The following is a 10,170-nucleotide window of genomic DNA, read 5'->3' as shown; positions in this document are numbered from 1 at the left end:
CGTGTGATATCACTATATCTGGAATACAACACAGGACATAGATGAACCTGTCTACAGAAGAGAAACAAACTCATGACTTGAAGAGCACAGTTGTGGTTGCCAATGGAGGGGATGAGGGAGTAGAATAGATGAAGAAGTCAGGGTTGGTGAATGCAAACTCTTAGATTTTAGTGGATAAGCAATGAGATCCTGCCATATAGCACAGGAAGCCATATCTAATCACATGTGATGGAACACAGTGGAGGATAATGTGAGAAAATGAATGCATGTGAATAACTGGTAACTATGCTGTACCACAGAAATTGACAGAATACTGTAAATCAACTAGAGGTAAAGTAAAATTGTACAAAGGATAGCCAGTATTCCTGTGTGTATTTTGCTCAGCTCGATGCCAATCACAACAACCACCAGCAACTTTCAGAAAGATTTGGTGATAGCTTGCACAGACCTCAGTGGGCTGCTCCCCTGGTCTAGAATGATGCCAGCCCAGACCCTCAGCAGTTGTTGCTTCTGCTGTTCTTCCCTGATTGCTGAACTCCCAGAGGACTCTTGCCTGCGATCGTGTTTGTCCAGAAGGTTCTGATGCTTCTTCCTGGTGAAGCTGGGTTCTTTATGTGCCACCGCAGCCCTGGGTCATGGGTGTCTGGGAGGGGGACTGGAGACATCTTGGAGTATTTTGATAAATACTTGGGATATTTACATGGGTGGCTTTTCCTTCAGTGCTTAAATGTATATAGAAACATATGTAGCTTTAATTTTTCATTAGTATATGTTAATTTTGGTATAATTTAATGCTTTGGCAAAGAGAGTTGTGTAGCATAGTAGAAAAGAAAACTATGGTAAGCTATGGTTTTGTTACAACATTTGCAGTTTTTTCTCAGTTTGACCATGATAGTGAAAAGTGAAATGTTTTTGAAAAGTACTTTGGGGTATGAGAACAAATATCAATCAACATTTTTGTGTATACGCTGATGAAGTGAAGTAGAGGGAAAATACTTTCCTAATAAGTCAAATGTGCCATTAATTATGCTATATCTACTCACCAGGTAGTGTTTCCATGGAGACAATCACAAATGGTAAAGGACTTGATGCATTTAGTAGCATTTGTCTTTTAAAAACCAGTATGTAAAAGGCGTAGACTTGTTCTTATTACATAAACCTATCAACATGTATTTTGATATAAAAGGCAAGTCCTAGAATTCATAGACACAGATTCAGAAAATAGAAAATGAGTTTCAGGTACAAAGTCTTCATGCAAATGTGTTACCTACTAGTCATGGGAGATTTACTGAGAATGGCCACAAAACAAAAAATGATGGTATGGTGCTGGACATGAAGCAGATGCAGAAAACACGTGCTTCTTAACAGATTTACTGCTAAGGCTTATTTCTGTTTCAGTGTGCCTATCATGGAAGTAATGGTTGTTTTCAATGCCAACTGCTTTTATTCTCCTTGCTGCAAAAGGTCAAAATGAGAGAAGTCTTAAAGTTTTATACACAATGTAAAATAGTAAAAATCCATTATTTTAATGTCAAATGAAAGGAGACCACATTTTATATGCATGTTATTGACTTATGTATAAAGATTAAAAAAAAAAACCCACATACACTACAGAAAGCAACAACAGGTTTCTTCATAGGTACTGTTATTGTGCATGTATTTGTTCTTTTTGGGTTGCAAGTGCAGCATAGGGAAATTCCCAGGCTCGGTGCACACATGTAGCTGCAGCTGCTCTGGCAATGATGTGGCATATGCCGGATGTGAGCTGTACCTGTGGCCTACAATCCTCAGTTTGCCTCAAAAGCCTAATCCTTAACCACTGGGCAGGCAAGGTATGGGACCCATATCCTTGCACACATGTTGGGCTCTTAACCTGCTGAGAGAGAGCAGGAACTCTGATATAGGTATCCTTAATATTGTGCTACTTTACTCTCTGTGGCAAAGGATCATATTGAAGTTGCTTTGGGAAGAAAAAACAAGTAATGGAGAATTTTATTAAGTAAAAAAAACCTCACATGATTATTAATTAAGCCTAGTGATCTGGATTAGTTTGTGTTTGTTGTTTGCTTGTTTTGGGTGATTTTAAAGTTTGGAATTGTTTTTTCTTTTTTCTCCTGGGGAAATGCAACAAACAAGGACATGCAATAAACTCTCAGCCTTCAATATTAATCATTGACTAGGTATTTCATTGAGTTGGATTTTTTCCAGCTTCATTCATTTTATTCCTCTAATATAAAATTATGTGTTGGACACAGTTGAAGCCTAGACCCTCTGCACAGAGGTTCTCATGTGGGTACTCACAAGGTGCTTAGTGAATTCCTGAGAAGCAGACTTGGAGAACACCATCTCTCCAGAGACTAGGAGTGAGATAGGTGTACTCTTGGAAATGGCATCAAAGGTGGCCTCAGGAGAGTTGCCCAGCTTGGCAGTGCAGCCCATGGTAGAAGTGTAGCAGTCATCAATTCCACATCAGCAGTAGCTTCTTAGGACAGGGGCTGAGACAATGCCAGTGGCCCTGGGGGCAGGGAAGAGGCACACCAGCATGGAGCCACAGTGGAAAGGCACTTTGCAAAGGATGATATGTGGCTTGCCAATCTTGTCCCCCGGGAGCCTTCACACTGCACCTGGATGATGGAGAACTTGACCAGAATGATGGCCCCATGGGTGGCAGTGGATACCAGCTTAGAGCATTTGGCACCAAAACCAACGTGTCCTTAGTAATCCCTAGTGTGACAAATGTCTTGAACATGGTCCTCCGACCAGCAAGTTCTGCTTCTGCACAGGCATCATCTTCATAGACTGGTCCTTGAAGGATGCCCCCAGGAAAAGTCGATGATCTCAGATTCTTTGATGGGCAGAGCAAAGAGAGAGATCTCTTTCTTCCAGGGACTTGATTTTCATGTCTTTGACTCGGTGGGCCACCTTGGTGATTGGGAGCTTTGTCTTCCTTGTCCTCAGCTCTGCCCCCTACAAGCTCCCCATCCTTGTCCTCATCTGCCTGGGCCATGACCCTGGCCTCCCTGCAGCTCTGGAAGCCTTTGTGGAAGAGCCTTGGTCTCCAGCTGTAGGTGCCCAGAGCCTCCAGCCTTCCTGGAGCCTCTGGCCCCTCCCACAACACCAGCATCATCTGCCTTTTAGTGTTTTCATGAGAAGGAAGTTCTAGATTTTTGAGGTTCAACTGGTTTTATAGAAATTGATCTGTATTGGAAAACTGAGTGTGGTTTGTAGGTATTTCCTTCTAGGGTTTAGCTTTTCTTGTCATCCTTTTAACAGAGACTTCCAAGGAACACAATTTAAAAAATATTTAGACTCAGTTTGTACTCACTTGTTAATATTTTCTTTTATGGACAATGCATTTGGTATCAAATCTGGCAGTTTGCCTAATCCTAAATTTGAAAAAATCTTACTTTCATTTTTTCTCCAAAGATTTGTATAGGTTTTACATTTTGTGTGGAATCTTGCTCCAATTTACGTAATTGTTCACTGTGGTGATACCTAAATTTTTGTTGTTGTAGTTTGTGTGTGATGTTCATCTATTTCAATACTTTGATGTTTGTTGTTTTTTGCCTATGATAGTTACCTGCTCAAAAGATTACCATATCTCCATTAAATTGTGTTTGCACTTTTGTGTAGAAACACATAAATGTAAGAGCATGGTTATGTTTTTGAGTTCTTTATTCTGTCTGACAAAACAGGGAAGGTTTTATTTCTTGTTTCTGTCCAATTTATATCTGTCTCTGCCAGTTAAATGCAGTCTTCTAGCCACCGTTGCTTTGCTGGGATTTTTATATTAGTTGGATTAAATCTGAAACTCAAGAAGCCATTTGACTAGAATCCATTATTTTCAAAATATCTTGAATCTTCCAATCCATTGATATTCTTCCAATCCAGAGTGCAGCTCCATATTTTCTTCATTTTTTTTAATACCCAGCCCCAGAATTTGGTATATTTACACTTCTTTTTCAACAATTCTTAACAGTACTGCATTTTTAATATCCATGTCCCTTTGTTAGAAGTACATGTTTGTGTATATTGATCTAGTATCCTGTGTCTATGCTGAATTCTCTGATTCTGTGTGTTTCTTAGTATGCTCTGGGATATTTATAGGTGTGCAATCATATCTGAAAACAGGGAAGGTTTTATTTCTTTTTTCTTTCTTTCTTTCTTTCTTTCTTTCTTTCTTTCTTTCTTTCTTTCTTTCTTTCTTTCTTTCTTTCTTTCTTTCTTTCTTTCTCTATCTCTCTCTCTCTTTCTTTCCTCTCTAACTCTCTCTCTCTCTTTCTTTCTCTCTCTCTTTCTTTCTTTCTTTCTTTCTTTCTTTCTTTCTTTCTTTCTTTCTTTCCTTCTTTCTTTCTTTCTTTCTCTCTCTCTCTCTCTCTCTTTCTCTCTCCCTCCCTCCCTCCCTGCCTGCCTGCCTGCCTGCCTTCCTTCCTTCCTTCCTTCCTTCCTTCCTTCTTTGCTTCCTTTCTCTCTCCCTCTCTCTCTTTCTTTCTTTCTTTCTTTCTTTCTTTCTTTCTTTCTTTCTTTCTTTCTTTCTTTCTTTCTTTCTCTCTCTCTCTTTCTCTCTTCCTCCCTCCCTCCCTGCCTGCCTGCCTGCCTGCCTGCCTTCCTTCCTTCCTTCCTTCCTTCCTTCCTTCCTTCCTTCCTTCCTTCCTTCTTTGCTTCCTTTCTCTCTCCCTCTCTCTCTTTCTTTCTTTCTTTCTTTCTTTCTTTCTTTCTTTCTTTCTTTCTTTCTTTCTTCTTTCTTTCTTTCTTTCTTTCTTTCTTTCTTTCTTTCTTGCTTTCTTGCTTTCTTGCTTTCTTTCTTCTTTCTTGCTTTCTTTCTTCCTGACCTACCTGCTTTTTACATCTTCTCATAGTATCATACCTAGATCTTCCTGGCCATTACTAAGTGGTGTTGGCAGACACTTTACTCCATTTCTGGTTTTAGAGGGAAATTGTTCAGTCTTTCATCATAAAATATATCATTATAGAGTTTTCATAGGTGTTTTAAGTGGAGGAAGTTCACTTCCATTCATAGTTCAAACTTCACATGTTCAAATCAAGACTGAGTGTAGAATTTTGTCAATTTTTTCTTCACTGGCTGTTGTAGCAAGTGTTTTTTCCTCTTCCATCAATTTAACATGGCAGAGTGTTTGAATCCATCCACAATGATTTTAGAGTTATCAACCAGTCTTGCATGATTGAAACAAATGGCAGTGATCATGATCTCTGTGCGTGTCTCTCTTGTGTATATATATCTCCAAGTAAATACTTCGCCTGGGATTCTTTGCATCTCTGGCCATGATGGGATTTGGACTTTTTTTATATTGCTTTTTTCTAATTTTGGAGTAAGGCTAATACTGCCTTCATTAAATGAATGAACATGTGCCCCCCACCCTTTAATGTTTTCGAGGTGATCATAGAGAACTGATGTTAATTCTTACACTTTTTGGTGAAATTTTGCAATTTCTATCTCACTATGTAGAATCGGTGTTAATTCTATAAATTATTGGCAAAATACTCCAGTATTGACCATCTAGGTCTGCAGAATTCTCTTAAACATTTAGTCATAAGATGTAAGTAACTTTTTTGGCAACCCTGTGGTATGCAGAATTTCAAAAGCCAGGGACAAAACCCTCACCATAGCAGTGACCTGAGCCACTGCAATGACAATGCCAGATCCTTACCCTTCTGAGCCACCAGGGAACTCCTGAGAATTGAGTATCATTTATAGTGGAGAAGTTATCTCAACTGTATCAGTGTATGCTTTCTGAAGAATTTGTTCATATCACCTAGGTGTTAATCTTATATGTTCATAGTATTCACATTTATATTTTTGTTACTATTATTATTACTGCAGGGATGTAGTGAAAGCCCACTTCCTTCTTGATTCTATAAAATGTCTTTCCCTTCTTTTTGTTGGGTAGTTTAGATTTTATCACTTTAATTGATCTCTTTAAACAATCAGTTCCTTGATTCATCAAAATTTCTTCTTTTTTTTGGACTTTTTCCCAATTCTTTGGCTGTTCCTGTGGCATATGGAGGTTCCCAGGCTAGGGTTCAAATCAGAGCTGTATCTGCTGGTCTATGCCAGAGCTACAGCAACTCAGGATCCACGCCATGTCTGCAACCTACACCACAGCAAAATGCAATGCTGGATCCTTAACCCACTGAGCAAGGCCAGGGACTCAACCCACAAACTCATTTTTCCTAGCCAGATTCATTAACTACTGAGCCACAATGGGACTCCTCATTAAAATGTCTTGTTTCTTTTTCCTTGCACTTAATTTTTTAAACTTTGAAATTGATTTCCTTTTATCCTTTAGGCCCTTTTTTCTTTATGTATTTCCTTGGAGGATGTTTAGATTAGTAACAGACCCATTTTATCTTTTCTAAAGTTTGCATTTTCTGTCATGAATTTTCCTCTCAGCAATGCTTTGCTGCATTTATATCTCAATTGATAGGCTGTAGTTTCTTTTTTCTTTGATTGAGGGTAGGATTTTGTTTTTCTTGACAGCTCTTTGACTTTGGGCTTGGGAAAAGATTCTTGCTTGAACTGTGGACTAGCTTCCAAGTGTGTGGTGCTTTTCCTATTCTGCTTATCTTACTTTTGTACACTATGGCAGGACAGCCCATTGCATGGTTTTGAATCTTTCAGTTTGTTGAGGTGTAGTTTTTGGCATAGGTGTAGGATTCATGGGCCCTTGGACATAGTGTGTATTCTGAGTTAGGTAGAATGTACTGACTATAAAGTTAGACTGCCTTGGTTAGTGATGTTTATTTTTCCTTTTTTTAATAGCTGCACTCATGACATATGGAAGTTCCCAGGCTAGGCATCAAGTTGTAGCTGCAGTTGCCAGCCTATGCCACTGCCATAACAATGTTGGGTCTGAGCTGTGTCTGTGACCTGTGGCAATACTGGTAGCTTTAACCCATTGAAGGAAGCCAGGGATCAAATCCTCCTGAAGACTCTTTATGGTTCTTACCCTTCTGAGCCACAATGGGAACTCCTGGTATTGTTGAGTTCTGTATCTTTGTTAGTTTTCTGCCAAGTTCTATGAACTGAGAATAACATTGAAATGTCCTGTTGTAATTTTAGATTTGTCTATTTCTTCCACTCGTTTAGGTTTACTGCACATGTTCAGGTACAAAGACATCCCAGATTGTGGTGTTGTTTTCTTTAGGGTATTGTTCATTTATCATTATACAGTATCTTTCCGTGATATTATCTTTTCTCTGATCTGCTTTATCTAATATTAATAGGTTTAAGTATTCTTGGTTTTCTTTCATCAATTTTTCTTTCTATCTTTGTTCCACTTTTCCCTTTCAATCTGTCTCGATTGTTTGATTGAAATGAATTTCTTATGAACAGGTTGTAAGTGGATCATGTTTTCGATTTCTGCTGATCTCTTTATGTTGTTGTATGAGTTAATGACAATTATGTCATGGCTTTCTAAAAATTATTGTTATGATTGTGGGCTACTTGAAGAGAATTTCAAAATCTGCTTTGATATACTTACATTAAAAAAACAAGGTTGTCCCCGGGCATGTGGAAGTTCCCAGGCCAGGTACTGAATCTGAGCCCCAGGTGCAATCCTATGCCACAGGGAGAATGCTGGTTCCTTGAACACTCTTTGCCAGGCAAGCCATAGAACATGCCCCTCTGCAAGGACCCAAGATGCTGCAGTTGGATTTTTAACAGACTGCATCACAGCCAGAATACCTACTTCTAAAGTTTTTCAATGTATGTCTGGATATCATTTGTGGTGGTTGTTCTAGGTATTATATTGTACATTTACAATTTATTATGGTCTACTGCTGCTCTGTTTTTTTACAAATTTGACTAAAACATAGAAACCTTACCTCCTTTTCAATCCCTTAGCACGCCCCTGTATGTAATTGTCTACTCTCTCTGCATACATTTAGCCTATTTGGTATGACATACTTTCTTTGTCTTTTCGTGGGGGGCACACACATGGCAAATGGAAAATCTAGAAGTAGGGGTCAGATGGAATCCATAGCCACAGGCCTATGCCACAGCAATGCCAGATCCTTAACCCACTGAATGAGGACAGGGATGGAACCCACATCCTCATGGACACTAGCAGGGTTCTAAAGTCACTGAAGCACAGGGAAACTCCATGTAGCATGTATTTTTAATTGTGTTACATTTAGTTCCATATTTACCTTTGATTCTTACATATTGGAGTTTTGCTGATATTAAGGAAACATATGCTTCATAAGTTTCTCTTGCGCATCAAGCCTGTTCATGATTGCTTATTTTAAGCACTTTTATGGTAACATTGGCATTTGTCCATCATCTTTTTTCCTTCACATTGAAGGCTTCATTATTGTGTCCTGAACTGCAGGTCAAAAACTGATCCTAAAAGAGAGACTGCATGGCATAAAAAACACACAAGGTAAGTTTATCTTTTAAAAGGGGGGGACAAGGAGGCACTCTGTTCTGCTAACAAAGGCCCCTAGGCTTTATCCCACAAGACTTTTATTAGGGAAGGTGACTTGTTGAGGTAAGTGAGCAAAACAGGCATTGGGAGTATCAAAGCTATCACTTAGTGAGATTTAGGGAGACTAATAGCAATGAAAATCACAGGTGTATGCATCTAGGATATGGCATAGCTGCTTAAAGAACAATGTAGTTAACATATAAGCCCCTTATCTTATTTTGACAGGAGACCCTGCACTTTGGAACTCTGTGTTGGCAGACAGGCTTATCTGGCCTTTGCCATCACCAGAATTCTGTGGCTTCCTGTGCTTTTGCACATACCAATAAGTTTGCTTTCTTCAGAGGTCATCAGTACAGTGGTCTCCAACATCTTCCCTTTATTATTTACGTGTTGCCTAAGAACCACCATAGTAAATTTTGGTTGCAGAGTGTTCATTTGGCTTCTAAGGATCAATCTGATTCTGCAGACTGCACAACAAAGGAAAAACTGTAAATATAGTGACAGAACAGCAATAAAGGAAATCTTTGGATTTTCAAGCCAGGTGTGAGGATCAAAATCCTGGAATTATGATAAAATACTTTGAATAACCTGACCCTTAGAAGTGTCCAATCAATTGGGAACTCTGGGACAACATTAGAGGCACCAACATCCCTATTAGAGGGGTGCCAGAAAGAGAAGAGAGAGAGAGAAGGTGACAGAAAAAAATATTCCAAGAGATAATAGCCAAAACCTCCCCTAACATGGGGAAGGAATTGCTCACTCAAATCCAGCAAGCACAACGAGTACCATATAAAATAAACCCAAGGAGACACACCCCAAGACACATATCAATCAAACTGACCCAAATTAAAGACAAAGAGAAAATCTTGACAGCAGCTAGGGAAAAGAAACAAATAACATACAGGGAAACCCAACAAGGGTATCAGCAGATTTTTCAACAGAAACTCTGCAGGCCCAGAAGGGAGTGGCACGATAGACTTAACATGATGAAAGGAAAAAACCTCCAACCAAGATTCCTCTACCCATCAAGGCTCTCGTTCAGATTTGAAGGAGAAGGCAAAACCTTCACAGATAAGCCAAAGCTGAGAGAATTCAGCGACACAAAACCAGCCTTACAACAAACACTAGAGGAAATTCTATAGGCGGAAAAGAACAAGAGAAGATGGGAAGAAAAAAGAGCAGCAAAAACAAATCCAAAGTAATTAATAAAATGGCAATAAGAACATACATATCAATAATCACCTATAATGTGAATGGACTAAATCCCCCAACCAAAAGACGTAGACGGGCTGAATGGATACAAAAACAAGACCCGTATATATGCTGTCTTCAAGAGACCCATAGGGACACATACAAATTGAAAGGGAGAAGATGGAAGACAATATTTCATGCAAACAGGGATCAAAAGAAAGCTGGAGGAGCAATACTCATATCAGACTTTAAAAATGAAGAATACTTTAAGGTACAAAGAAGGCCAATTACATAATGATCGAAGGATCAATCCAAGAAGATGATACAACAATTTTAAATATCTATGCACCCAACGCAGGTTCACCGCTATATATAAGGCAACTGCTAACAACCTTAAAAGGACAAATTGACAATAACACAATCATCGTGGGGGACTTGAACACCCCACTTACAGCAAGGCACAGATCAACCAGACAGAAAATCAATAAGGAAACACAGGTCCTGAATGATGCATTAAACCAGATGGACTTAA

General features: G+C 39.1%; 1 pseudogene; it reads right to left on the bottom strand.

Annotated features, from left to right (window-relative positions):
- Positions 1-2,262: 2,262 nt before the first annotated feature.
- LOC146394365 (small ribosomal subunit protein uS5 pseudogene) lies at positions 2,263-8,816 on the bottom strand (annotated as a pseudogene).
- Between the last annotated feature and the right edge of the window lie 1,354 nt (positions 8,817-10,170).

The sequence above is a fragment of the Sus scrofa genome, chromosome Y, assembly GCF_054392235.1.
Source record: "Sus scrofa isolate SSC_HxYL_T2T_F1_AM1 chromosome Y, Sscrofa_HxYL_maternal_Yorkshire_Landrace_v2.0, whole genome shotgun sequence".
In the NCBI taxonomy this organism is placed as follows: Eukaryota; Metazoa; Chordata; class Mammalia; order Artiodactyla; family Suidae; genus Sus; species Sus scrofa.
Note: the sequence above shows the minus strand (reverse complement) of the source record. Positions and strands in the feature narration are given on the sequence as shown.